General features: G+C 42.2%; 1 protein-coding gene across 5 annotated transcripts in view; it reads left to right on the forward strand.

Annotated features, from left to right (window-relative positions):
• Nucleotides 1-1940: 1940 nt before the first annotated feature.
• Nucleotides 1941-25431, forward strand: part of EYA1 (EYA transcriptional coactivator and phosphatase 1) — a 120449-nt gene continuing 96958 nt past the window's right edge. For all 5 annotated transcript variants that reach the window (XM_009904081.2, XM_054178827.1, XM_054178834.1 and 2 more), the window contains exon 1: nt 1941-2012. The gene's annotated coding sequence lies outside the window, so the exon portion shown is untranslated. The remainder of the gene's footprint in view (nt 2013-25431) is intronic.

The following is a 25431-nucleotide window of genomic DNA, read 5'->3' on the forward strand; positions in this document are numbered from 1 at the left end:
GTCTTAACCATACTGGATACATGCAGTGCTTTTTAATAATCTATTTACTTGCTCAGAGTTAGTAAATAACTAGATAACTAAGAAATATAAATCTTTGTGGGTTGTTGCTGTTTTGTTTTTCAACAAGCAAGATTTCTAGGTGAAAAAAGATAGAATTTGGACATATGCTTTGTCCAACACCTGAGTTCAAAGAAAGGCTTCATCACGGAGTTGATAGTCAACCATCTGTTCAAAGATTGTGTCTTTCTGAAGATGTTGCTGGGTACAATGTAGAATTTAAGCTACTCATGTCTATTCCAAGAGTCCAGAAGAAAGTGTGTTGCAGAGATCCTGTTTCTTCATTGCTTCCAGAGATTTTTATGTGCTCTTCTCCATTTCACAGTCGAAGGGAGCAAGTGGGCCCGTAACTTTACCTATCTCAATTTTTTCTTACAATCTGTAGACCACAATTTTTATAACCCATAATTCACATTCTCCCCTTAGGTGTGTCAGAGCAATTTAATGTGCCTCCTCTCAGTATAAAAATACTCAGCTGAGATAGTATCACCCATTATTTTCCATCATCACAGGTCAAGATGTGGTTGGATAATGAATTTAATGGAACTTAGTGGAAGTTGTGTTGAACTAGAGATAGTTTAATGAAAATTACAAAGTATATACATGTAAGTATACCATATTTAGTAAGTCAAAATACAGCCTAATGGATTAATATAACCTCAAAAGAAAGCAGATTCCACCTCCATTTGTTGGTGTGTTTGTGCACATCCTAGTGCTCAACATTTTAACTAACTCTTGCTCTGTAATTTACAGGACAGTTGCACTGGAGAAGAAACAAGTGGGGGGGAAATCCTTAGAATTGTTAGAAATGAAGAATGGATTCCAAGTGATTCGAGTGCTTCAAGACCAGCACCTAGATATTCTAGTGATTTAAATAGCATTGCTGCGTTTCCAATGTTAAGGAAGGTCATAAATGCTTGTGGGAACATAATTTCAGTTTCTCTAAAGGCAGAGGTATATTTTGTACTTTCTGTAGCACACAGGCAAGCTGAGAAAAGCTGGAATAGAAAAATAGCCCAGGAGTGCACACCGAAGACAAGTGCCTGAAATAAATGCAATGACAACTTTTTTGTTTGTTTTGCTTTCTGGTTTAAGAAGAGAGGAGGAGACCTAGCCATTCACCTTCACAGTACAGGTGAAAACCAACAATGAGTGGCCATTCTACTTCCATGTGTGGACAGGTTGCCAAATTGTTCGGAGCATTGATTTATGTCAGTCAGACACCCACACTCCATGCTCCAGGGAGGTCTAGGTTCATACCTGCAGGATGGGAAGCAAAGAGAATGTTCTACCACTGTTTGGCACTGGTTTCACGTTGGAAGCACTACAGGGGATCAGACCCGTGCTTTCTCTTCGCTTAGGTAATGGGGGATGTGATGTGCACAACCTCTGGTCTTCAGAACAGTCCGAAGTGCCTGTGGTCAGGTGCCACAGCACAGCTTCTCCCAAAGCGGTGCTCTGCTGTCTTCGATGCCTTGACTCGTTCTTTGCCTCCTCCACCAAGGGCACGATGGGTTTCCCAGCGCGGAGCGGTGTCCGGTAGTCCGCTGCGGCCCGGGGATGCTGTCGGTGCCCTCCGGACTGCCCACCCGCAGCCCTCGCCCTGCCAAGACAGCGAGGGAGCTGGCAGCCGGGCTTGGGGTGTTTGACCTGCGGCCGTCCCTCACGACCCTAGAAGCTGGGATCCCTCGGGGTCCAGCCTTTCTCTCCCATATAAACTTTTCCTCTGAAAAATAAAGCACAGCGCGGGGCGGGGGTGAAGCAGCAGCGCCCTCGGGGTGAGCTGGCCCCAGCAGGGCAGCGGGCAGGCAGGGTGCTGCCGCCGGAGAGAGGAGGCGGGCAAGCGGCCGGACCGCGCTGGGGAAGTTTCCTCCCCGCCCAGCGCAATTTGCAGCCGGGTGCCGCTGCCGGGCAGCCGCCGGGCCTGAATCGCAGCCACGAACGTCCTGCGGAGTGTAAGTCCGAGCCGTGCCGTTCCGTTTGGAGCCGAGCCGTGCCGGAGCCGGCGCGGAGTGCCGGACACGTGGATGCGGCGGGGAACAGGCGGGACGCGCAGGCTCAGCTCCGGGTCGAGGGGGCTAAGCGGGTGCGCAGCGCCGGCCGCGGGCCTTGCGGCGGGCCGGGAGGTGCTAGGTCGCTGGAGCTGCGGGTGGTAGGAAGGGAAGGGGCGTCAGAAGTAGGCTCTCAAGGTGGCCGGCGGGCGCTGAAAGCGTGATTTTTTTGTCAGGTTGAAAACCTGAGTGTACTTAGCTGCGATGAGCGCATCTGCCCTCATCCCCTTCCCGGGGCCTGGCAGACGTAATCACGTCAAGTGTCAGGGGAGATGTTCGGGCAGCTACTTCTCCGACGGACGGGAACAGGCGGCTGATGTCGGGGCACCAACGGCGGTCCCGCCGCCTGCGATGCAGCCGGCGCTGCCCGCTGCCCCGGTCACTCTCGCCGGGAGCCGGCTGGCTGCCTACCCACAGCCAGTGGGGGTCGGCAGGGCAGAAGGAGAGGAACTCGCTTCGCCTCTCCGCTCATCTCAGCGCCTTGCCCGGGACCAAGAGGGCGTCGGCGGCAGGGACGGGAGTGTCCACACGTGTGCCTCTCCTTAGGTCGTCTCCGGGGCTTTCCGTTTGCCCGCCCGCCGTCACCTAAGCCCTTCAAAGGGTTCTTGGCGAGTTGTGAACCGATTTTCGGTAGCGCTGTTGCTCTTGGACCCAAGGTTGGTTGGTTTGTTTGTTTTCTTTCAGGCTCTAAACAGCATATTGTTGACTGTGAGTAGCGTAACACTTCCGGGGTTGCATATGCTCTAGCAAAATGCAGCCTGAACAGCAGCCCTGGACAGTTGCTACATTTGAAGACTCACATCTTCCATAGTCTTTAAAATAAAAGTACAGTTACAAGAAGAGAAATCAACAAACTTTTAAAATGTATGGATTAGCCTTTACAAATGGTTTACTAATCTTCAGAACTGCGGAGTTTGTAACAGCATTGATTAAAAGATTTATAAACCTGTAAGTAGAAAGGAAGTCACTGGTTCCTGTTATTTTTTCCAGGCCTGATGATTTGTTACTAATTTTCTTAATTAGCTGCATCTTCCCATGTAGACTGAATCATAAAAAAGGTAGGAAGAAAGTGGAGCAAACACGTTGCTCTTGTCTGTCTTCCGTGTGCTGCAACTCCTGTAACTGTGGGCAAATAGGGATGACCTGTAAAGGGGACCTTGGCAGGGGAATTCTAAAATCTTCAAAGATCACTTGAACATTTTCTCCAAGTCAGCTGGAAACTGGAGGCCTCTTGCATCCTGTGATTATACAGAATGTTAGGTTATTTGTTTCTTCAGTTAATTATAGAATCTACAAATATTATTGCTCAGAATAACCTTCTAGATTTAGAGGGAGAGTGATATAAAATTAAGAGAGGCAACTGAATTAGGAATCCGAAGGGTTTTTTTCTTCCTTTAATTTTTAGTCTTTGAGTGTTTAATCAGATGTATCAAACATCACAGGATAATGATTTGCCAAAGGTCTGGACATTTTAAATGCAGTTTTACTTTCTTTTAATTTATTTTAAACTCTTTGTGACACAGCATCTCTTCTTGCTCTGTCTCAGTGCTAATTGTACTGCACAGCCATCAACACTCAAATGGGCATTTACTATTGAGTCCTATGACACAGGTCAAGCTGCCATGAGAAGGCTGTAGTGGTTGGACCAAGACAGATTTGCCCAAATTTGGTGGTGTGACAGTGAGCTCTGTCTGCTTGGGAGATGTACTGCAGGGGCAGGTCTTAAGGGAGCCTGGGGGCAGCTGCTGCCCATACCCAGGGTAAGTCCTGAGGAGCAGGTGGGTGCATGGGCAGTGAAAGCCCCAGCTGACCCAGGGTCCCCACTGTGCTGAGCTGCCTGGAAAAATCGGGGAGGTGAATTCCCACCCTGTGTGGTAGGGCTGCATTTTTGCAGCTCCCCTTATAATGAAGTGAGCTAGGAGAAAGCTCTTTTTATTTATAAGAACAGAAATTGTGTGTAAAGTCCTTACAATTAAGGAGGCCTTAGCTGGCTATTTCATGTGCTTTTGAAAGCTTTTCCAAATCCAAGTTGTTTCTCTGTCCTTCCTGTGCTGTTTCCATAGTGAGTCATACCTGCTGCCACTTTAGGCAATTGGCCCAATTCCTGAAATAATCTGATTTTTAATTTCTCAGTAGCCTGAGCTTTTTGTCATCTGAATGTTGAAGGGGACTGCGTGGTTTTGTGTAAGTAAGATTTTCTTTCTAGCTTTTATGTTATGCAGTTGTCAAAGGAGAGAAGTATCCCATTGGACCTCATGTTAGACAGCTTTGACAATCTGGTGATACAGCCTTGTGTTTATCTAGTACTTAGGACCATTCATTCTCTTTATTTTGAACCTAAGAGAGATTGAAAGATTTGGGGGGAAAAAAAAAAGCTGTCTTCATTTTTTATTTTTTTTATCCCATTTTCATAGATGAGCCCAAATGAATAGACTTCTTGCACCTACCTAGTGAAACTCTCTCCTGCTGCAAGTAGGTACCTTTACTGCATCATGAGAAGCAGAGGTAAGGTAGACAGCAAATGTGAAATCTGGCTTTTGATCTGTTGTAAAGGTTGAACAGAAGATGCCTCCAGTACGTGAATGTTGAGACACCAAAGAAAATGTTGGTTGGCTTTGAGAGACAGGAAGCTTTTAGAATTGTATGGTAGGTGAATAAGAAAGCAGCATCCTTGGCTTTATTGATGATGATGTGAGGAAGGTCACTGGCATGCATATTCAGTTGGTGGTCGATTTATGGTGCATACAAAGAGTGTCACTAGTGCAGAGGCCCCAGAGCTATGTCTCTGTGCCACAGGAGTGCAGAGTGAGTCCAGAGGCAGTTTTTGGTGGCTCTTACAAGAACACAATACCCCACCAGTCTGTAATCTAGTATTTGGGGTCCCCTGCACTGGGAGATGCCAGGCATTTTGCTTGTGGGTTCTTTGGTTGAGCAGTAGTTTTCCATAGCCAGGATGACTCATTTGTAGCCATTCCTTCTGCAACCCATCCTATTTGTGTGGGTTTTGTATATTGAGGAATACTGTGGCTTCCACTGCTGAAAATACTGCAGGTGGTGCTTCTTGAATGCTTTAATTGGCTTGGGTGAAGCTAGGGCTTTGAAGGTTGTTACAATTTCAGACTCAAATGTATCTGATGTAATTAAACAAAACCAAATCCCAAAGCAGTTAAAAAAACACCAATTAAAACATTTCACCTAGATGAAAATTACTTTTACTTGCTCTGTGTAAATCTCAGAATCTTTAAATGTGATTTGTGCTAATTATAACTAGCAAAGTTTTACTGGCTTGTACTGATCTGTGCAGGAACAGTTCAGTTGTTTGTTGTTATACTGCAAACTTTTACAGACTTAATGTATTTTACAAACTACTTTAAAAGCCATGTAAAAGAGTAAGTAATGCCTTGCCTTCTAATCTAAGTTTATAATAGGCATAGAAAGGCTTCCGAGAGCATGGATGGAATTACTACTCATTGGAAATGTTGTGCAGAACCACACAGGTTGAAACTAAGCATTGTTGGTAAAGCATCTTGCACTTCTTTCTTGAGGTACGCAAGTATTCCAGTTGCATGTTATGATTCACAGCACAACTCTTTTTTCCTTGTATCTGTGTCATGTTCTTTTTTAACCTTAGTCTAATAACTTCAATCTCTGAACTCTGCCTTTTGTGATGCTTGACACAAAAAGCAGAAAACAGATGTATTGCTGAAAAAACTGATGACAGATGAACTTGACTGTTGTGTTCTCTTTTTATTCTCCGTTAGTGATGCATAAATTCAGGGAAAGTAGAGATTCCTGTCCCTCCTTGGCAAAAAAGATTCCATGGGATGCTAAGAACCAAGATGTTTGATCTTGTTTGAGGCGCAGAATTCACAATATAAATGTTTGTGTGTGTTATTCTTTTAATTTATTTTAAGAACATAGGTTTCTCTTATGTTTTCACCATAAAAGTATTATTTATTTCCTGTCCTAAACTGTGGGCATATTTCTTTGCTGGGCAGTTTTAGTTACATTTCACATACAAATAAAGTTAATCCCACTGGGTAGTTTAAATATCACATCAATTTTGTAAGTCACTTAAAGCTCTGGCAAGTAAGTTGCCAGTATAATTTTAATGTTGTTTTGCAGTTTGACTTTCATGTCGCAGTGAGTGTAGGTGCCATGGGTTTTACACACATCTCCAAGACATTGAGACTGGTTGCTCTATATTTACATAAAGGAGAGTTTACCAATTAAGCAATAAACCCCATGTTTTTCAGCTTGCTCTGCTGTCAGTTTACTCATGCCACAAGTCCTGACACTCCATGCATTTCTGCTCAGTGGTATTGGGGAAAAATGTCTGATGAGATGGATATGGATGTCTATGGGAACACAGAAGTGGGGACCTACCTCCTGTGCTGTTATGTAGAGCATTACCTGCAGGTTGCATGCCCACAGAGCTCTGGGGCTGGTCCCGAGTCAAGATTTGGGTTGCTGTCAGCACTGCAGTTGGTGTGGGATGTCCTCCAACAGATGTGTGTGTTGGGTCCTGTTGGGCAACTCTCAGTTTTACTGGAATTCCTGTGGCTCCTGGAAGGGAGAATGCTGTACTGCATCTGCAAGTATTCCAGGCTGAAGCAGGGGTTGTCTTCAGTTGAAGTGCTGGAATTGTTTATAAAGCTGCTCAAAGTCCCTACTAAGTTTCAGTTGTTGGGGGGTTGAAATCTTCCATTTTATTTCTGTTGGGTTTTTTAATTTATTTATTTTTATTATTTTAAGCTGTTACACTTGCCTTAGTTTCTTTCCTAGCACTGGAAAGAATTGTTTTCTGTGTGCTATTTAGGTTATTTGCCAAATGTAACACCTTGAAGGAAGTGAGGGCAGGGGACTTACCCTGTCAGTCTCTTGGATAGCAGTGTGTATTGGTTTTGCACCAGACGGGATTTGGGATTCACCCCAAAGGCTTAAATAACAACATTTGCACAGAATGTGGAAGTCACATGAAAATAATATTTACAAAAGTAGACTAAATAGAAAGGTAATAAATGCATGCACACACTGTGTATAATCCGACAGCAGTGCAGTCATGTGCCCCCCACCCTGGATCTGAGCCGTGCGACGCAGCCTTCGGGCTTGGACAATGCAGTCGGCTGCGGCTGCTGTGAGTGCCCATCCCTTTGTATTCCTGCACAGCCCAGGCTCATAGATGAAACTTCTCATTGCAAAGTTGTACACCAGGAAGTGTTTTCAGCATCAAGTGCTTTTGATGGTGCACTTTGTCCATCTGGAAAACAGAGTGAAGGCTCTGAGGCCCTCAGCAGTTAAGTTAGATCCAAGCAGTGTGTACTCAATGAGCCAAGAAAGGAGGTGCTCCTCTGCTTCAGCAGTTAGTCTTCTCCAATTCCTCCTGCAGCTCCCAAACCTCAACTTTTGGTCAGCACTTGGGGCAGCTTGGCTGCATGCTTCCAATTTCTTGCTTCTTCCTGCTTCTTGCTGGGTGCTGCTTCCCTGCTTCCCCTGTGCCATGTACTGGAGAGTGATACTTGCACTGAAAATTCAACTCAGAACTCTGCTAGCAGAGAGATGCAGAGTAAGTAGCTGGTTTTAGCGAGAAAAGGGGAGGAGGGGAAAGAACCAAATATCCAGCACCTGGCTGCAGCAAAATAATGATTTTTGCAGCAAACATGCGAGAGTCTGTGGAATCTTGGAAAAGTGCCAGACTCCATGACCACAGAAATGCTGAGTCCATGGGGCCCAGAGAGAGATGGCTGGAGCAGTTCACATCTCCCTTTGTTTCAAGCCCCTCGCAGTCTTGCTGAGGCATCAGGTTACAGCTTTTTCACATTTTTAAGGATATGTCTGTTACCAGAAGGTCTAGAACGTTTATTTTGGTGGAGGTGAGCTGGGTTTTGGTGGCGTGATTCTCCAGCTCAGCAGTGGTGACATGACTGTGTCTGTGAGCATTGCTAGTGACAGCCAGGCACAAGGTCAGGGTTTGAACTCTGTCATTGATAGCTGTGCTTTTGTCTGTATGTCATGTTAGGGAACAAAGTCTGCAAAGGCAATGAATGCAGATACAGGTCTATAGCCTTAGGTTGGAAACTCATAGTATTGTCACCTGTGAAAATCAGGTGTGCTGGAGGTACCTTAGTTTCTATCACAGGCTGACATAGCACTGTACTGCCTTCTGCTTTTCTTTGCTGCTCTGAAGAAATGTGTGATGTGCTTCCTTTTTGGAAAACTCCGCAAAGCAATAACCAACAAGCACCGTGCAACTGCAGTCTGAGCTTATAAAATGGAATGGGCTACACCTTTCCCCACTTCTCTTCCCTTCTCTATCTGCGCTTGGTACAATATTGGAAACAAGCCACAAAACCCACTTAGAACATTTACTAAGTGTCTAAAATAATGAACAGCCAGAACTAGCTGATGTATTTAAATTCCCCAAATTGAGACGAGCTGCTGCTGAGCACTATGTAGTAACTGCTCCATTCATAACTATTAGTAGAATGGTTTTCTTTAAAGTAATGTCAGTGAAAATACTTCTGAAAATTGTGAGCTGTTTGTGGACAGTTTGAAGAGCACACTTTATTCACTAGAAAATATTCATTCATCTGTGTTTGCAAGAACACCATGGAGGAATTCTTGTTGACGTACTTTTCCTCATCAGTGGCAGTAATTCAGCAGTGCCATAGGCAATGATGCTTGCAGCACTGGCAGAAGTGCTTCAGCCCATTGCTCACAGTGCTGGACATACTCATTTTTTCAGAACTATAGCCTAAACACAGCATTCATTAGAAAGAGTGTTTTAATTTTCTGCCAATGACATTGGGAACTAATCAACTGCCAGCGTAACTTGGTGTGTTTTCATCACACAGTGCTGAGCATATGGCTTTAGGAGCAGGAGAGAGATGTTGCAGGGATTTCATTGCAGTCTGTCAACAGATACCACCACTGATCTCAGATACAAACCCTCTTTTCCTCAGAGAGGTGCATCTGTTTCTTGATCAAGGCATGAGGCATTTTTAGATCCCTTTACAAAATGGATATTTCAGCGATGAGCAGTCCACCTGATTGCAGTCGCTCGGTACATGCACTGCACTCATACTGTTCTGCATGAAGTCTTCTTGAAAGTCTTGATGAAGTTGTAGCTTAGCCCTTAACAGTACAAAGCAAACTGCTAGTGAAGTTTATTTTCCTTTTTACTAGGTTATCTGGACCATTGTTCCGCTCACAGAACCATATTTGTTAGTTTTGGCTCTCTGACTGTTCTTCCTTAAGGATAAACTCCCTGTAGGCAGTTGTACGACTGTGTGTTAGAAGACTGCATAGCAGTTTATTCACAGCCCAGGCTCCAGCAGAATTCAACTGTGTGACTTCCTGGCTAAAGCAGGGGTGCATCTGTAATGTAAACACCTTCTTGATTTTGTGGAAAACCAGGAGATTTTTTTGTTTGTTCTTGTAAAAGATTCCTGCTGGAAGCTTAACTTTAAAGTTGGCATCCAGCCTTTTTTGCGGCGAGTTGGATACTGATCTGATTTTGTGCTTTTATAGACATTTTTGTATTTTCAATTTTTTAATTCAGCATTAGCTTTGCTTACAATCTACAGAGCAGAATAAAATCACATTACAAACATCGTAGTATTAGATTTTATCACCATTTAGTTCTTCTTGTCTGCCCAGGGATTTCTACATCTTCAGTAGAACTAATTTACAGTCAGACACTGAGGTCTTCTAGAAGGCCAGCAGGCTCCACAAACTAATTTATCCAAATAACCAATCCCTCATAGGCCAACTATAGAAAGACACCAAAATGGGCTAAGCAGGCAAAGCCCCCTTTTGAAGTCTGGAATGTTTTGACTGACTTGAAACAGGCGGCAGGAATGAAGGGATAATTTTCAGTGACCCATGGGACTTTTTTGCCATTTTCAAATATTAGGTAAAACAAAGAGAAATTGCTTGTTCTAATTTAGAAAGACTTAGCAATCCGGAAGGTAGCCAGACTCGGAATGGAGCACTGAAGTACAGAACTGAAGTTTACTCAGTGTGCTGAGGGTTTGTGTCTGGGTGTATAGTATTTGCATGCCCACACATACACTGCTTTACACATGTACACATGGACATACCTCAGCTGGGTTTTGAATTTCACTGTTAAAGCACAGCTTTAGTACAGAGTATATCTGTGCAACTTCAAGTGAACTACCTGAAGCACTGCTCTGAAGTACATACTGTTTTTCTTGAGGCAGTAATTTGTAATTAGAAGGATGTGTTTCTCTTGCTGCTTCTAGACTCGGATGCCAACTCACACCCCCTCCCCCACCAAGTTCTGGTGCCAGTTGAGTAAATGTGGGAATTAATAGAATTTTTAAGTGCATTTTCTAAGTCTAAGATAGTCTTGCAGGCACAAAGGGGGAGTATTTTGGTGCATACATAAAAATGCATTTTTCTGCGAGCACCTCTAAGGAGAGGGAATGTGACTATTTAGGAATAAAATTAAAACATTACAGATCAGGTACTTCACGTTCAGCTGACTCTGTATCTTAGTATGGAGCAATCTCATGGATTTCAGCAGCTTCTTTAGAGATGCACTTCTGTAAATTTTGTTTCAAAGGAGACAGCCTGACTGCAGTGCTCAGCTCTGTCCCCATGCCATTAGCTCAGATAAGCTGGAGCTTCCTGGCAGAAAAAATGTTGTCTGCAAAGAGGAATGACTAAGCCAGTAGTGAGGCTTCTCTACCCATGCTTAACAGAATTATGTTTGCTTAAAACCATATTTTGGCAGAGATTTTGATCACTAGTACTTTTCCTTCTGACGTCTTGGGTGGTTCTTGAGAGCTGCACACATATGACACTCCTGGTTAAGAGAGGATCTGAAAGCCGTCTCCTGTGCACTCACAGTGAGGTTAATAGGTTCAGGGGCCTGCAGAGCTATGCTGTGGGGTTTGTGTGTGTCCTGAGAACTTTGTGGGTAGTAATGTTAAGCTGGCAGGGTAAAGTTGGCACTTAAAGCTTTATGGTGCTTGGTTGGTCTATAGCTATTGCTGGTGTTGTTCCTACACACAGAGCAAACTCCTCATTTTAGTTATTTTTACAGTGTCCTCATGCTGTGGGACAAGGCCTGAGCCAGCCATGGGCTGCAGGCCCTTAGCAGTTTGCAGTCAGCCAGGAGGCTGACTCAGGTAAATCCCATTCCATAAACATCACCCTCAGTATAAAGTGGGGAGCTTGAGGAGAGGGGCTCTCCATTCTGCTGCCAAGGCTGCTGTCCTGTTTGCTGTGCCTGCTGTGTGTTCCCGGGGCTGCTTGATATTGGGGTGAGTTTGGTTGTTTCATGTAATCTGTTTTCATTCCAATCTGGGGGCTCCTCTCCTTTCCCTGCTCACCTTGTCTGCTCACCCATGGTAGTTCGGTGATGGTGCAACTGTGGTCGGTTAGCCCTGGTTACAGGCTACATTTAAAGACATGGGATATGTAATGATAAGTTTCTCCTGATTTCAGATTTCTCTGAAATATTTGTGCTTAGTGTTGTCCTGTAGTAACAGACAAATATGGTAGAGTGACAGAGGACTCTTAAGTACGGTTTTCAATCATATACACTGACCTCAGATTAGTGGATTTCGGAAACATGATGTTTAAATTAATGTTATTTTGGTGACAGTGTATGTCTGTCTGTATGGAATGTATTAGATTAAATTAAGTTATGTTCCAGCTTTTACTTGAGGAATGTAATTTTGTTAGTAGTTAATAATGTTAATGCCATGATTTTCTCATATTATGTTTACGTATATGGCTACCCTAAAATCAAATTATATTTGTTGGGGTGAGGTTAGTCAGTAAAGAGCCTGTTTACAACAGGAGAAATTAAAATCCAGCATTAGTAGGAAAGAGATCTCTATTTCTGCCTGCCTTGCTTTAGCTGTGCTGTCAAGTCTGTCCTGGAAGTCGTGGGCTTGCTGGTCTCCTGGTCTGCATACAGTAGAGCCTGGCCGCGAGTCGGAGGCTTTGCAGGGATTTCTCATCAATCACACCAAATTTGTTACTCTGACGATTTTGGCTTTCAAAGCCTTATGTTCCGCCACCAGCATTCACATAGGGATCATACCAAGAATGCACCTATACAACTGTGTAGTGCAGCAGATGGGGGAGAACTTCTTCCCAGCTCCTGTGGTGAACAACTCATACCCTGAAGCACAGGATTTGATTATCCTGATTTTGCTATAAATGTTAATGATCATGAGTCAACGAATGAAATTGCTTGAAGATAAGAAGTTGCTTATTATTTTCTCAGTCTGTCTTAAAAGGAGCAGGCAGGAGAGCCAATCACTTCAAGCACACTTTCACACCGTCCTTATGCAGTGGAGTAATTTAAAATACGATCTGTTACATTTGGGCAAAATGACTAAGGATTAAGAAGGAGGGAGAGTTTTTTTGGCAAGCACTGCCTGGGTGCTTGTAGATTCAGGCATTTGCTGTGGATGAGCGTGTTTAGTACCATGTATATTTTTAGGGAAGAAAGCATGATTTATTTTTTATTTTATATTTATTCTTAATAATTGGATATATTTTTCATGTTTAACTGCCCTTTTAGGCCTGTAAATAATTTAAAAGCTCTAAAAGTATCTCTGTATTCAGAACCAACTAGTTAAATGTTTATATGCTTTGCTTTCACCTTCAGTTATTTGTGCATGAAAAAAGAATCTAAATTTAGGAATGGCCTGTTCCGCTTCCACTTTTCTGCAGTTGTGGAAGCATTAGGCTCTTTGGGATCGAGGTATATTTAGCTGTAGCCTGATGGATACATCAGATTTGTGTCATTTGCAACAATATTTTGGAAATATGGATAAGTTTTATGTTTTATTTTTCTCTGGGCTTAGAAAGGCGTAGTAAAAGCTAAGTGGCACACTGAGCAGGTTTCTATAGTGCAGACACTGCATAAATCCTCTGCTGCCATTATGCTTTCTATAAACAGAAGATGAGTGAGCTGCCAAATCCTTCCAGCACTGGCTGTGAGCACTCTCTGTTCTTAGCTTGTCTTGTTTATTGTTGCTCAAAAGCTGTCTTGTTTGCCAGTACTGCATCCGCTTTGGATCACCAGGAGCGAAGAGTATCTTGTGCTTCTTGGTGGCTGGACTTTTCATCTTCTCCGTTTCTTCTCCATCTGCCATTTTAAATGAAATAATTGCCTGCAAGGAATATAATTAATTGAACAGTGTTTTGGTCTGACTGAGGAGAGTTAAAGGTAATAGTAACTCAGAAGAAAACACTTCGGAAGTTGGATGTGAAAACAGGAGCCTTGTATGACATCTGGAAAAATGCTTAGATCTGGACTGACAGAGAAGAGCAGGAGGTATGTAAGTGCCACTGGGCTAGACAGCAGAACTTGTGCTGCATCTCACAGTGACCAGCAGGAGACATTTAAAGAGTGGAGATAGAGAGCAAATGCTGCTTTTGACAGGGTGGAAAAGTCATCCTGACGTTGGTTTAATGCTGTCCTCTGTAATCTTGCTTTTGTTTGGATGTGTTTATGCTTTGAGCCTCTGTAGTGATAACAATTTTCACTAGCTAATTATGTGATTTCTAAGAGCTTTTTGGTCGTTGTTGTTAACAACTGCAGCAAAACCATAAGGCAGTTTTCTTGATGTGAGAAATACTGAATTTTGAAGTTCTACAGTAAGGTTGTGAAAACTGCCTGCTTACTCTCTTCCATCCTTTGAACACTAATTCATGACAGACTCTTTATTTCACTTGTGACAAATTGCTTAAGAGGTTTTGTGAGAGCTTTTGAGAAATACAAATATATTCTATATTAACCAAATCACCCTTATGCAAATAATCATTAACTCCTCACAAAAAAGCTAGTCATTTTGAAGTTATGACTTGTCTTTACAAGCCACAACTTCTCTTCCCCATTACATCGTTCTTGTGTGCTTACCAGTTCTCTTGTTTATTATAGCAGCTGATTTGGTCATGCTTCCATTGTTGTAGAGGTCTTGAGTAAAATATTGGGCCTGGATGTTTTGTGCCTCTTCATTTTGTTAACTTGCTCCAAAGTTTCCTTTGCTAATACTTTCATTAAGAGCTGTCAAAGTCTGTTCTTGTATAGTGAGCATCGCACAAATAACTCATTTAGCTTTTCTTCAATGGTCCTGTCGTGGCTGAGTGTTACTGTAGGCAAATGTCAGCTTTTCACACATTTTCTATGAAGTCTTTACATTAATCTGAGCCAATAGCAAACAGTTCTTCAGGGTTTTGGGGGATTCGTCCTGCATTCCTCTCTGTCTGTATTTGGAACTACAGAAAATCATTTCAGGTATTGAGTTGTAATGTATGGTGCGCTCTGTGTAACACTCAGCATCTGCTCCAGCAAAGCTCTGCGTGGGTCAGTTAGTCACATGCAGGTGTCTAGGACATCTAAAATTTCACTAGAGGTCTTTTCTGAGCATCAGAATTGCTTGAGGTGTCTTTTTATTAGCCTTGTGTCCTCCAGTATAATTTTCTTTCTGTGTTCCTGATACCTTTGCAGAGTGCAGTGTGATTGTTGCAGATCATTCACCTCTTACAAATGTTTTTGCTGCTTTGCACATATAAACCCTTGGTTTAGTGAGGTCTATGGATTGCCTATATTATGAATATTGGGGAAGAAATGCATGTTTTACTTACAGGTAATAGTTAAGAAGCACAAGCCTTGTAACTTCCAAGAAGGGACAAAGCATAACCACCATGCCAGCTGCCAGTACTGGCTGCAGTACTGCCAGTGCTTGAATGCATGCTTGCACCTTTGGAACCGCTTCTTAAGTCTTAGGAAATGAAAAAGATGTTCCAGACATTAGAGTATAATAGCATAAACAGGAGCCCTGGTATTCAAAGCCCTCTTAATGCAGGCATTGGCTGAATTATTTTTTGGTTTTTAATTGCATGTTTGAGAAAGTCATCTCCCATGTGGTCTTACCAAAATATTAGCTAGAAGCCTAGAAACCTCTTCAGCTTGACTAATGCTCTTGAAAGATTGCCGGTTTGGTTCCAGTAGGCAGGCAGCTGTAGTCTTGCTCAGGTCTTGGGCAGAGAAGGCAGTGGTGTCTCCTGCACCTGCGTTCTTGCTGGGGACGCCACTGAAAACAGCCATCTCCCCTACGCCGAAAATTGAGCTGCACAGGCAGTGGGGCTTTTTTTCTGTCAAAGCTAAACCAAAGTATTTCAACATCCCTGAAGCATTTTTAAACACCCAGCATGAATAATTCTTAAATTTTTATCCTCCTGTCTGTTTTCCTGAAGGTGAACTTTCCAAAACTAAATCTGTGAGAATCAGGTCACAAAACTCTATTTCTGTGGCCATTTTTGTGTCCATTTCTTTACATCACAGGTTACTATAGAAACAAAGCTGAAATGAGGGTATACTTCCGGTTTTAGATATGTATTTATTTATTTTCTAATTGACAGTTTCTATGTGCATCTCCTTTATCTGCATGAGATTTTCTAGTTTGGGATGGTGCTTTGTTCCTCAGACGCATTCTATGTGAGACCAGAGTGACCTCTGATGTTTAAAGCTTTTGTATGATGTGCCAATGCCTGAGAACAGAACTCAACTATCCTGTGGTATCTTCTACAGTGGAAGGCTTTACAATGTGTGCAGATGTGACTGTACAGCACTAGGGTGAGGTCAGAGTAAAGCTCTTTGCTGTTATTAGGGTTGTTTGAATAGTGAGGTAGAACAGACTGTCACCAAAAAGACCTCCCTTCTGCAGCTGAGGCTTGAGGTGGCAGCGTTTTGCTTTTTGCATGGCACGCAACATTTGATGTATGAACTGAGCAGCAGAGCTCATTACAGTGAGAAGCAGAAGTGTTAATGGAGCTGTGATGAACTAAGGGCTAAATGAGGTAAGATTTGCAAGGGAAAAAGTCTTTTTGTAAGTCAGAATGATGGAATAAGAGGTTGGAAAAATACAACCAATTTTAGATGCAAAACCAACCAGAACTTTTCTCACTGAATGGCTTTGAAACAGAAACTCCTAGTGAATTTGTGTTGAGTTGAGGTTAATAGTTTTGACCAAGCCCACCGAATCTGAGTGTGCTGGTATCAGCTGCAAATTGGTAAGATGTGATTGCACCACTTCTTCACTTGAAATATTGTCTTCCTGTCACTGTAGCAAGAAGGGTCATGCTGATGCTGTTGACTTTGGCTTTTTAGAGCATGTCCGTTCTCCTCCATTTTACAGCTGTTAACTGTGTCTTGATGGCATTTGATGTGTGCGTGAGGAGGCTGTGGTGAGCATGTTAAAGGTGAAGAGGAAGGTGGGAACTGTACTGTGTTGTAATACATGAATGGGTCATAGAATCTTGTAAAAGATGACTCTAAGCTCTAAGAGGCAAGCCTGAAAGGAGGAGTAACTTGCTACCTCTTTTTACCTCCAGGTGAAAGCACTCCTTCACTCACCTGTCTTCCCTAACCTTTGACTTGTCTTTGTTTTCACATTTACTGCCATGGAGCATTTTGGAGTATCTTTTTCTTTTTTGGTTGAGGTTAATACATGAGCAACAATCATACCAGCTCATGCCTGAGAAGTTATTTTTGCCTCTGAGATCTCAAGTCTTGTATGACCTGCCATAAAATTAAAAATGCATGTTAACCCTTTTCCCAGGATGGCTTTGAGAAGTATCAATTATCTCCTTGCTTTTGCTGATGAGCACTGCGACTTGCTTCACACTGATTCTGTTTAGGTTGTCTTGAGACCTTGAGCATTGGCACAATTTTGGCTGTCTTCCCATTTGCTGTCAACTTGTTCTAATAATATTCCGTTGATCTCAGCTGGTTTTGTCAGTGCTCTTCTGGGGCTGGCTTTGTTGTGTTTTTTTCTGCGCTCATCTTAGTCAGCCACTGACGTTCTGTGCCACTCTAGTTTCTCATTGTCAGCAGGGAAGTAGGAAAACATTGCCAGGGGGCTGGAACTAGATCTATAAAGTCCCTTCCAACCTCAACTATTTTATTCTATGATTATTCTTTCAAAGCATGCACAGGGCATTCAATGTCAGAGGCAGCTGCCAGAAATAGAAGTTGTGTCCTTCTTGGTTCTGCTGAGCAGTTGTGGACAGTTTGTGTCAGATGAACGCAGTGGGAGACTCTGTGGTTGTTGCTGTTACCTGGAGAGGATTTGCAACTTTTGCCATGCTTTTGATTACAGATGGCATATACTGTCACAATGCTTGCTGTAGTAATTTTTCCTTTTTATAGGGCTCCTTGGCAAATGTTTCATGATTAAATATCTTTAATCCCAAATCCTTGTGGGATGCTAGTTTGGAGGGTGTTGTTACTCTGCCTGTAAACCTTGCTCGCCCCTGAGAAACTGAGATAGAATTGTCAGGAACAAGTGGTGCTGATCAACCCAGTGTATTCTGTACTTCAACGTTTGCTTTCTGTGAGTCATTTGTAGGTACAGAAGTGACCCTTGAGTGAATTAAATGCTAAGAAATATTACACAGGACCTGTAAAGTAAATGTGGCTGTGATGAAGCATGTGAGGTGATGGTAGTGGAGATGTTAGAGAGACTTGTTGGGGCTGCTAAACAAGTACCAGTAGGATCACAAACAGGCCAAGTATGGGGAGTGCAGGTGCTGGGTTTTATCTTCATTCAGCACAAACTTTTGGTTTAATATTCACAAGTTTAAAAACTTTAATGGTTTGGGACTGATAAAATAGTAAAAACTGAAGGACTAACTTAACTGGTCCTAACAGAAATCTGTTAGCCTAGTGTGCCCAAACTGGTACTAGAGGTCTCATGACATTTTTTAAAGTGCCAAGGCTTCAGTGAGGAAGAAACTTAATTTCTCTGCTTTGAGATGTCCTGATGTCATGTTCAGTGGCAAGCAGGGTTTTGGTGTTAAGACACTGACCTGACATTGGGATATGAGTCCTCACCATGGCTGTCCTGCAAACTGCTTGCCTGACTGTAGGGATGCCATGTGTTCTGTCTAATCTTTGTCTGCAAAACGGGATGGTAATGCTTTTTCTCACCAGGTTAGTCAATTCTGAGCTAGTTGTAGTAAACCTGTTTTATGCATAGCAGTTGCACTAAGCACTGTCTTGCAGTTCTGAGTATTAAATTTGCATTTCCTTTTGAAAGTCAAGAGGGAGTGCCAGACATGAAAGGTGAACTACTCTGGTTTTGCTTTCAGTAATGGAAGTGATGAAGCTGAAAATATTCCAATGAACATCTGTGTGTAAACGCTGATAGCAATTGCATTCCAGTGGGCAAATCCAAAATACACAGGGGGAGACCCTTACACTCTTGCAGTGGTAAAGATCTGAAATCTAGATCTGGACACGGTAATCTCTCCATGTGGGAGGAGTGGCAGTTGTGTGCACAGCCACAGCCATGAGTTTTCATCGAGGAGTTTCTCCTACACTCTGCCAAGGCAACAATTTCTCTTAAAACGTGTTCTTGCATCTGGCTTTGTTTGCTGTGGGCATAAGACCGTTGTATGGCCTATCAGAAACTGTACGCTTTGGACAATTTAAATTCCAAGGCAATTACTTTCTGTAGCAGACTTTGATATATTAAAACACTGAGTACAATTTGAATGACACTGTCCAATGCTTTCACATTTCTTAGTTCTTATCTGGTCAGAATATAGTGTGGGAATGGTTTGGGTTTTTTTGAGAACCCAAGTTGTAGAATATGTTTAGTAGGGGTTTTTGGTCTCCCAAGTAGTTTAATGCAAATGAAGGAAATGTCAGGAAAAATAAATCTTGAACTTGTTCTTTAGGCCTTCCTAAAATAGGACAAAGTTAGTAGGCTGACTTTTGGATATCTGCTGTTGTGTCCGTGCACAAATGGTACCATGAATGTAGGGCTGCCTCATGTCGTTTTAATAGTAGCAAGGATCTACTATCGTGTAACTCGAGTTTTTAAACAATGTAAATTTTAGAACAGATACTTTTATAACTGAAAAGTAACTGCTGTATGTCCTTTTAAATATTGATTTTATATTTAGCTGAAGTTCCTCTATTAATCTTTGTTTCAAACATTAAATGCCTTGCTCATGGCAGCTGCCCATTCACTTGCACCGTAACTACTGGCATGTTAAGTTCAAAGTGGAATGTCATGGAGAAAGCTGATAATATATTTAGTTCCCTGTCACCAGACAGCACAAGGCACCAGCACGTCTCGTTCTCAGAGGGGGAAGCCAGCTGCTTGCACTGCAATGTTTCACTTCAGTTAATAGAATTACTGGTGTGGGGTTTTTTTCAGAGAAAGGGCTAACTGAGGCTCTCAGCATGATTTTTACTGTGATCCTCAGTGTTATGAGTACCAAAAAAAAAAAATATCTTTTTTTAGAACAAAACAATTTTAAAATCAGTGAGAGACATGTAGAATAATATGTTTGGTTTTTTTCAATGTTTTGATATGTGCATAAAAAAATAAGCTGCAGCTGGAGTGGATGCAAAAGAGCTCAGGGTCTGAATGACCAGAAGCAAACCATTTTATAACGTGATAGAAGCTCATCGAAGAGAGTATTTTCCCAAAAGTGTAGTGAAAGGTTTAATCTGTATTGCTAGAAAACTGCAACTGTGTATTGGCCTAGCAAATGCTGGTGAGGTGTTGCAAAGAATTTTGGCCACACATTTAGAATATTAATAGCTTCCTTATGTCAGGTGTTAGACAGAAACATGTCCGGTCATGTAGCCAGCTGTTGTGTATTGATGATCCTACCAAAAGTTGTTTCTTCTACTGTATGATTTGTTTTCACTGATCATTTCCATACATTATGATGAGACTAGTTCCCAACATCGATACTTCATTGGCATTACAAAGCCCCTTAAAAAAACCCCAACAAACAAAACAACACCAAAAAAACCAAAAAAAACCCCAACCACACAAAAAAACCACCACACCACGAAAAAAACAAACCCACCCCAAAAAACCCACCCAACCAAACTGATCCAGAAGAGTGTGTAAATGTTCTCATGCTTGTTCTGCTAGTGCTGCTGGAACAATAGGGATAGGATTTTTCTTCCCCTTAAATGTGATGGTGAATCCAAACACATGTGCCTGCTTTCCACAGAGCCAAAGGAGGATGGAGGGCCCTGGGTTTTCCAGAGAAACAGGACCTCATGCTAGCTTTAATTTATTGCTTGGGTCAGGAGCCGTTCTAAGACTTCATTTATTTGTTTCAGTCATGAAAATCAGGTTGTTTATCTGAATGCAGACTTGCTAGGAAAACTTTGTACAGGAGACCTGACAAGAAAAAAACAAACCAACCCACCAATCCACCCCTCCCTGCAAAAAACAGTGGGATTTGTTTTAGTTACTGTTGTTGAGTTATCGAATCAGAAAGGAAGTCTTTGTAAGCATTTTGACTGTAATATTATGTGTTGTGAACAATCATAGAATCAATAAGGTTGGAAAATACCTCAAAGATCATCAAGTCCAAGCTGTCACTCAAGACCTCATGACTACTAAACCATGGCACCAAGTGCCACATCCAGTCCCCTCTTGAACACTTCCAGGGATGATGACTCCACCACCTCCCTGGGCAGCACATTCCAACAGCCAGCAACTCTCTCTGTGAAGAACTTTCTCCTCACCTTGAGCCTAAACCTCCCCTGGTGCAGCTTGAGACTGTGTCCTCTTGTTCTGGTGCTGGGTGCCTGGGAGAAGCCCAATCTCCATATTCAATGTCTACACACTAAACCCTAGCTTCCTGGTTAGCCACATGCCTAAGGCTTGATGCTGGCAGCACTTCTGGCCATGTGGCTCCTTCACTGAAGTCCTTGCACCATCAGCTGGGGAAGGAAAAGGCATTCTCCAAGCAGTGATTTTTAAGAAGCAACCAGATCCACATCAGTGGCAGGATAAATTCAGAGAGGTTTGTCTGGGAGCGAGCAGGTAGGTGGCACTGCAGTTTGGAGGGGTTGGTGGTTCCTGAGAAGCTGGAATCAGAGCAGTCAGATGTAGGATCATCTGAGCTACAGCAGCAGTGATGTGGTTTTGCTGGATCTTTGATCTCACACATAGCTGTGCAGTACCCATTGATAGCTCTGCTAGGACGGCTCTGCCTTCCTGCCAGGTCTTTACAGCAGCCTTTATCCCAGCCCCACTAATGGATTTATAAGTTTTCTTCTCAAGATGAGAATAATTTTTCAAGGCCACTTTTATCCATAAGCTTCAAAGGGAATACCTTTAAATAGGTGGACATTTGCCTAGGAGTTGGCAGTAATTTACACTGGCTGAATGCCTATTTAAATAAAGAAATGAAATAGCAAAACATGAGTGTAGGGTGTGAGTGTGAAGTGTGGCTGGTTAGCTAGGAGGGGGAAATGGATTTCAGGGAGCTATTTTCCTTACAGAAAAGTGATACTTAATCATTCTATTTTGAATGACTGTTGTTTCTGTATGGTAATTATGGTATGAACAGCCACTGACTTCTGAGAGCCTGATAGATTTTTATATATGTATTTTTTCTTAATTCCTGGGGGAAGGTTTTGCTTTTGAATGACCAGCAGTTGTATGTCAGCTTATCTAACTGATAACATGCAGTGTATGAGAGCAAATTGCTTTTGTGGCAACTTCTAAAAGCTGAGCTAGGCTACAAAAGTGATAACCACAAAAACTCTCTAATGCAGCTGCACACCAGGGCAAAACAGATTCAGCACCCAATGCTTTTCCCTACTCCCTGGGACGCTTACAGTGCTCTGCCTTTTATTTTGAAGATTTCTATAACTGCTCCATTGGTTGCCCTGTCTGTAGAGAAAAATAATAGTCACTAAATGAATAAATTTGCTGATAATTGACAGAAAGCAGTAGCTCTTTGACAGTGGACAGACTTTTAAAAGCATATACTTTGAGATAGGGGATGAGGAATACAGTGTGGAGTTCATGACTGACTGATGAAGAAGCTGAATGTTGAAGAGATTTTGTTAAATAGACACAGCTGTTACAATGTTGGCAGGTCCTCTGCATCTTCCACCTTAGCCCATTTATGTTACTGAATGCTAAAAGGCCACACAGGTTTGAAATTGCTGAGGAGACACCACGAACAATTACCAAAAACTAGCTTAAATTTTTGAGTCCCTTCTGACTTGCAGCCAGGTTTCTAGCAAGCAAACTGCTGCCCTTGAGCCTGGGGATATCCTTAATACAAAATGCTATGCATAGTGGCTTATGAAATTAGTTTCATAATGCAGCTTGTGTTGTCTAAACTGGGACCATAACAGACACTTCCTTCAAGATCCCATCTTTGAACCTAGATATTAAGTATCAAAATAACTTTTCCTGAAATGTTCAGGAAATCATCATAATCCCAAGAGACCTGAAACTTCTTCTCTTCTTGATCCTTCAGGGGTAAGTATTAGACTTCCTCAGTGGTTTCTGGACCAGTTATGCTAGTTTAAACTCCCTCAAGCAACTCCCAAGACCTTCATAAATGACCAGGTTCTAAAAGATTACTTAAGATCTATGGGGTATTGTGGAGGTTTTTTTAATGATGCATCTTTATACCAAAACCATTGTTGCATCACTTGCAGCTGTGAGGTTTTTACGAGGTTTATACTAGTGTTCAAAAAGGGGAAAGTGAGGCACGTAGTGGGGTACTGGTGCAGTTGTGTTTGCCGCTGATAAAGGCTTGGTCAGCAGGGTCTGTGATGAAGCAGTCAGCTTTAAATTCTTCTTGGCAGTGACACATCTTTTTCTGTAAAGCCTAAGCAAAACATACATCTGGTGTAAATGGTTCCTGTTAATAGGTACATCTGTATTTCTTTATGCATTAAGCGAACTGGGATGATGTGTAGGAAGGTCAGTAGCATTGTAAGGATAACTCTCATCAGTTGTGGAGCAATCTCCAGCTTACACATGTGAAAAGTGATCTACTATAGTAAATTTTATTCTAAATGCTAAATGAATTTTTGCTGAATACCTGGATTTGGTTCCTTCTGTGTTATCCTTTAACCTCTATAGAAGCACAGTGTTGCAGTTGCAAAAACTCTCAAAGTCTTGGTTGGTAGATCACGCTTCCCAGAAAGGGGGCTTCTGAGAGGGGAATTTTATACATAACTTTTCTAGGTATCTGATTGAAGGAGAATTATTGAGAGAGCTCTGCTAGTGCCAAAACTAATTTTTAAGGTAACTGACATCTCTGGACCAGGGCTAAGGTGATGCTTTGGGAGGTCATTTGTCACTTCATGGATTCTTCCATTGTTGATTTATTTAGTTATTTTTCATTTTGGTGAGCTTTCAGGTTTACAGGGAAGGCCTGCATCATGAACCAAGTATAAGGAGAACACTTCAGAGCTACTACAATTAATTCTACTAACAAACAGTGCTTTTGCAGGCCTTCTGTTTCTGTATTTCTGAACTACTATTAGTTTGTCTTAATACAAACAACATAAATAGGTCACTGGTGTGTCTAGGGGCTTAATCCCAGGTTGTGCATTCCTAGGTGAATGATGAAATGCATAATTATTTTTAATGACTGTACCTAATGGAAAGATAATGACAGAAGTTATGGCTCTGTTGAAGTCAGCAAGAGGATTGCCAGGGATTTTGGAGGGACTGGCCTTCCAATTTTTTTTCCATGGCTCACATTCCTTCATTTTTATAATGCTAGGTGCTACCAGTTGGTATTTAATCTATAGTGGTTTAGTCTATTGTGCAGTATAATCAGATACAATTCAAAACAATACTCTGGAAGATAGACCTTTTGAAATTTATGAAGCTCAGCTGTCAGTAGCTGACTCCAGTGTGGACTTCTGTAATCTAAAATCTGACTGAGGCTGAGGTGGCCTTCCTCTCCCTTAGCACTGTGGAAGCTGCCCTGTCTGCCAGTTTGACTGTTAGCAAGCAAACGGTGACAGCTATGTGGCCTGAGTGACAGTAACACACCCAGAGTGTTGAGGTGTTTTTCTTTTTATGTGATTTTTGTTGTTGTTGTTGGAATTAATCAAAAACTGAAACCAGAACCCCCCAAAGTAAATCTGAAACTTTTTTCACCTTTCTGTCATGTCTCAGGCTGCGCCAGGGGAGGTTCAGGCTAGATGTTAGGAAAAAGTTCTATACAGAAAGAGTGATTGCCCATTGGAATGGGCTGCCTGGGGAGGTGGTGGAGTCGCCATCACTGGAGGTGTTCAGGAGAAGACTTGATGGGGTGCTTGGTGCCGTGGGTTAGTTGTTAGTTTGGGTGGTGTTGGATTGGTTGATGGGTTGGACGCGATGATCTTGAAGGTCTCTTCCAACCTGGTTTATTCTATGTATTCTATGTATGAATGCAACATATAACCAGAAGGTATGGCACTGTGCAAGGCAAACCCTTAAGCATCCCCCTGTGTTGAAAATCCGGTTTCTAGTAAATGGAATTAGAGCCAAGCAGCATTCTGCAGGATGTTTTTAAAGTCACATTACATATAAAAATAAAATTTCCTATCTCTTAACAGAGGCTGGTTATAGAATTGATAACTTGGAAAACACATCTCAGTGAAGCAATTGGAAGTTATTTAAGATCTTGGAAGAAGTGAGATGGGGAGTGTGGAGAAAGTGTAACCTCTGCTGTTTGACTTGTGTCCTACCAGTTGTAGTAGGAACTTGTGCAGTTCTCATATGGGCACCACACCATCTCCTGAAAGTAAATTACAGGTGTGATAGCTGGCATTAATAGTAGGTGAAATTTACTTGACCTTTACTGGTTGCAAAGTGATTAAGAGCAGGATTGCTCATTAAGGAAAAAAAATCAAACAGTTCCTGGCCAACACAAAAATGATAAAGAACCATGAAACTTTTAATGTTTATTTCCCTTTTAAAATATATACTAATTGTGATAATAGATAACAGACTTTTAAAATTCATCTGTAATTATCTGTCTCTCTCAGACAATTAAAACCGATTATACCTTATCCAGATGCAGGCAGTGCTCTCACTCGCCAGGTGCTGTGTTTCATCATGTACACCTCTGAAAAGGAGTGCAGAATATGACTGACTAGTGAAGGATTTTATATTCTTTTATGAACATGCTATGTAAATGGCAATGCAAAGTCCAGAAGACTTAGATGAATGTGTCTGCAGGGTGGTTTTAACCATCCTATTTCAAAAGAACCATAGGGGACAGGCTGACTGTCTTGAGGACCAGATAAAGTTTCTGTGTCTCGTCAAGGCATAGACAGTTAGAGGATTAGTGACCCAATTAGAGAACATATATTCTTCTAGCATCGATGCCTGAAGTTCAGATGTTCTTTATTTTACATGGAACTTGCCTGCCTGGCTGCTGCACAAATACTAAAAGAACTCTTGTGTGAGACAAGTTGTTTCAGCATCTGGTCTGCAGCACTATGAGACAGTAGCTAAATCTTTGCTATGCAAGACCTGCT

Source organism: Dryobates pubescens, chromosome 3 (genome assembly GCF_014839835.1).
Source record: "Dryobates pubescens isolate bDryPub1 chromosome 3, bDryPub1.pri, whole genome shotgun sequence".
Taxonomy (NCBI): Eukaryota; Metazoa; Chordata; class Aves; order Piciformes; family Picidae; genus Dryobates; species Dryobates pubescens.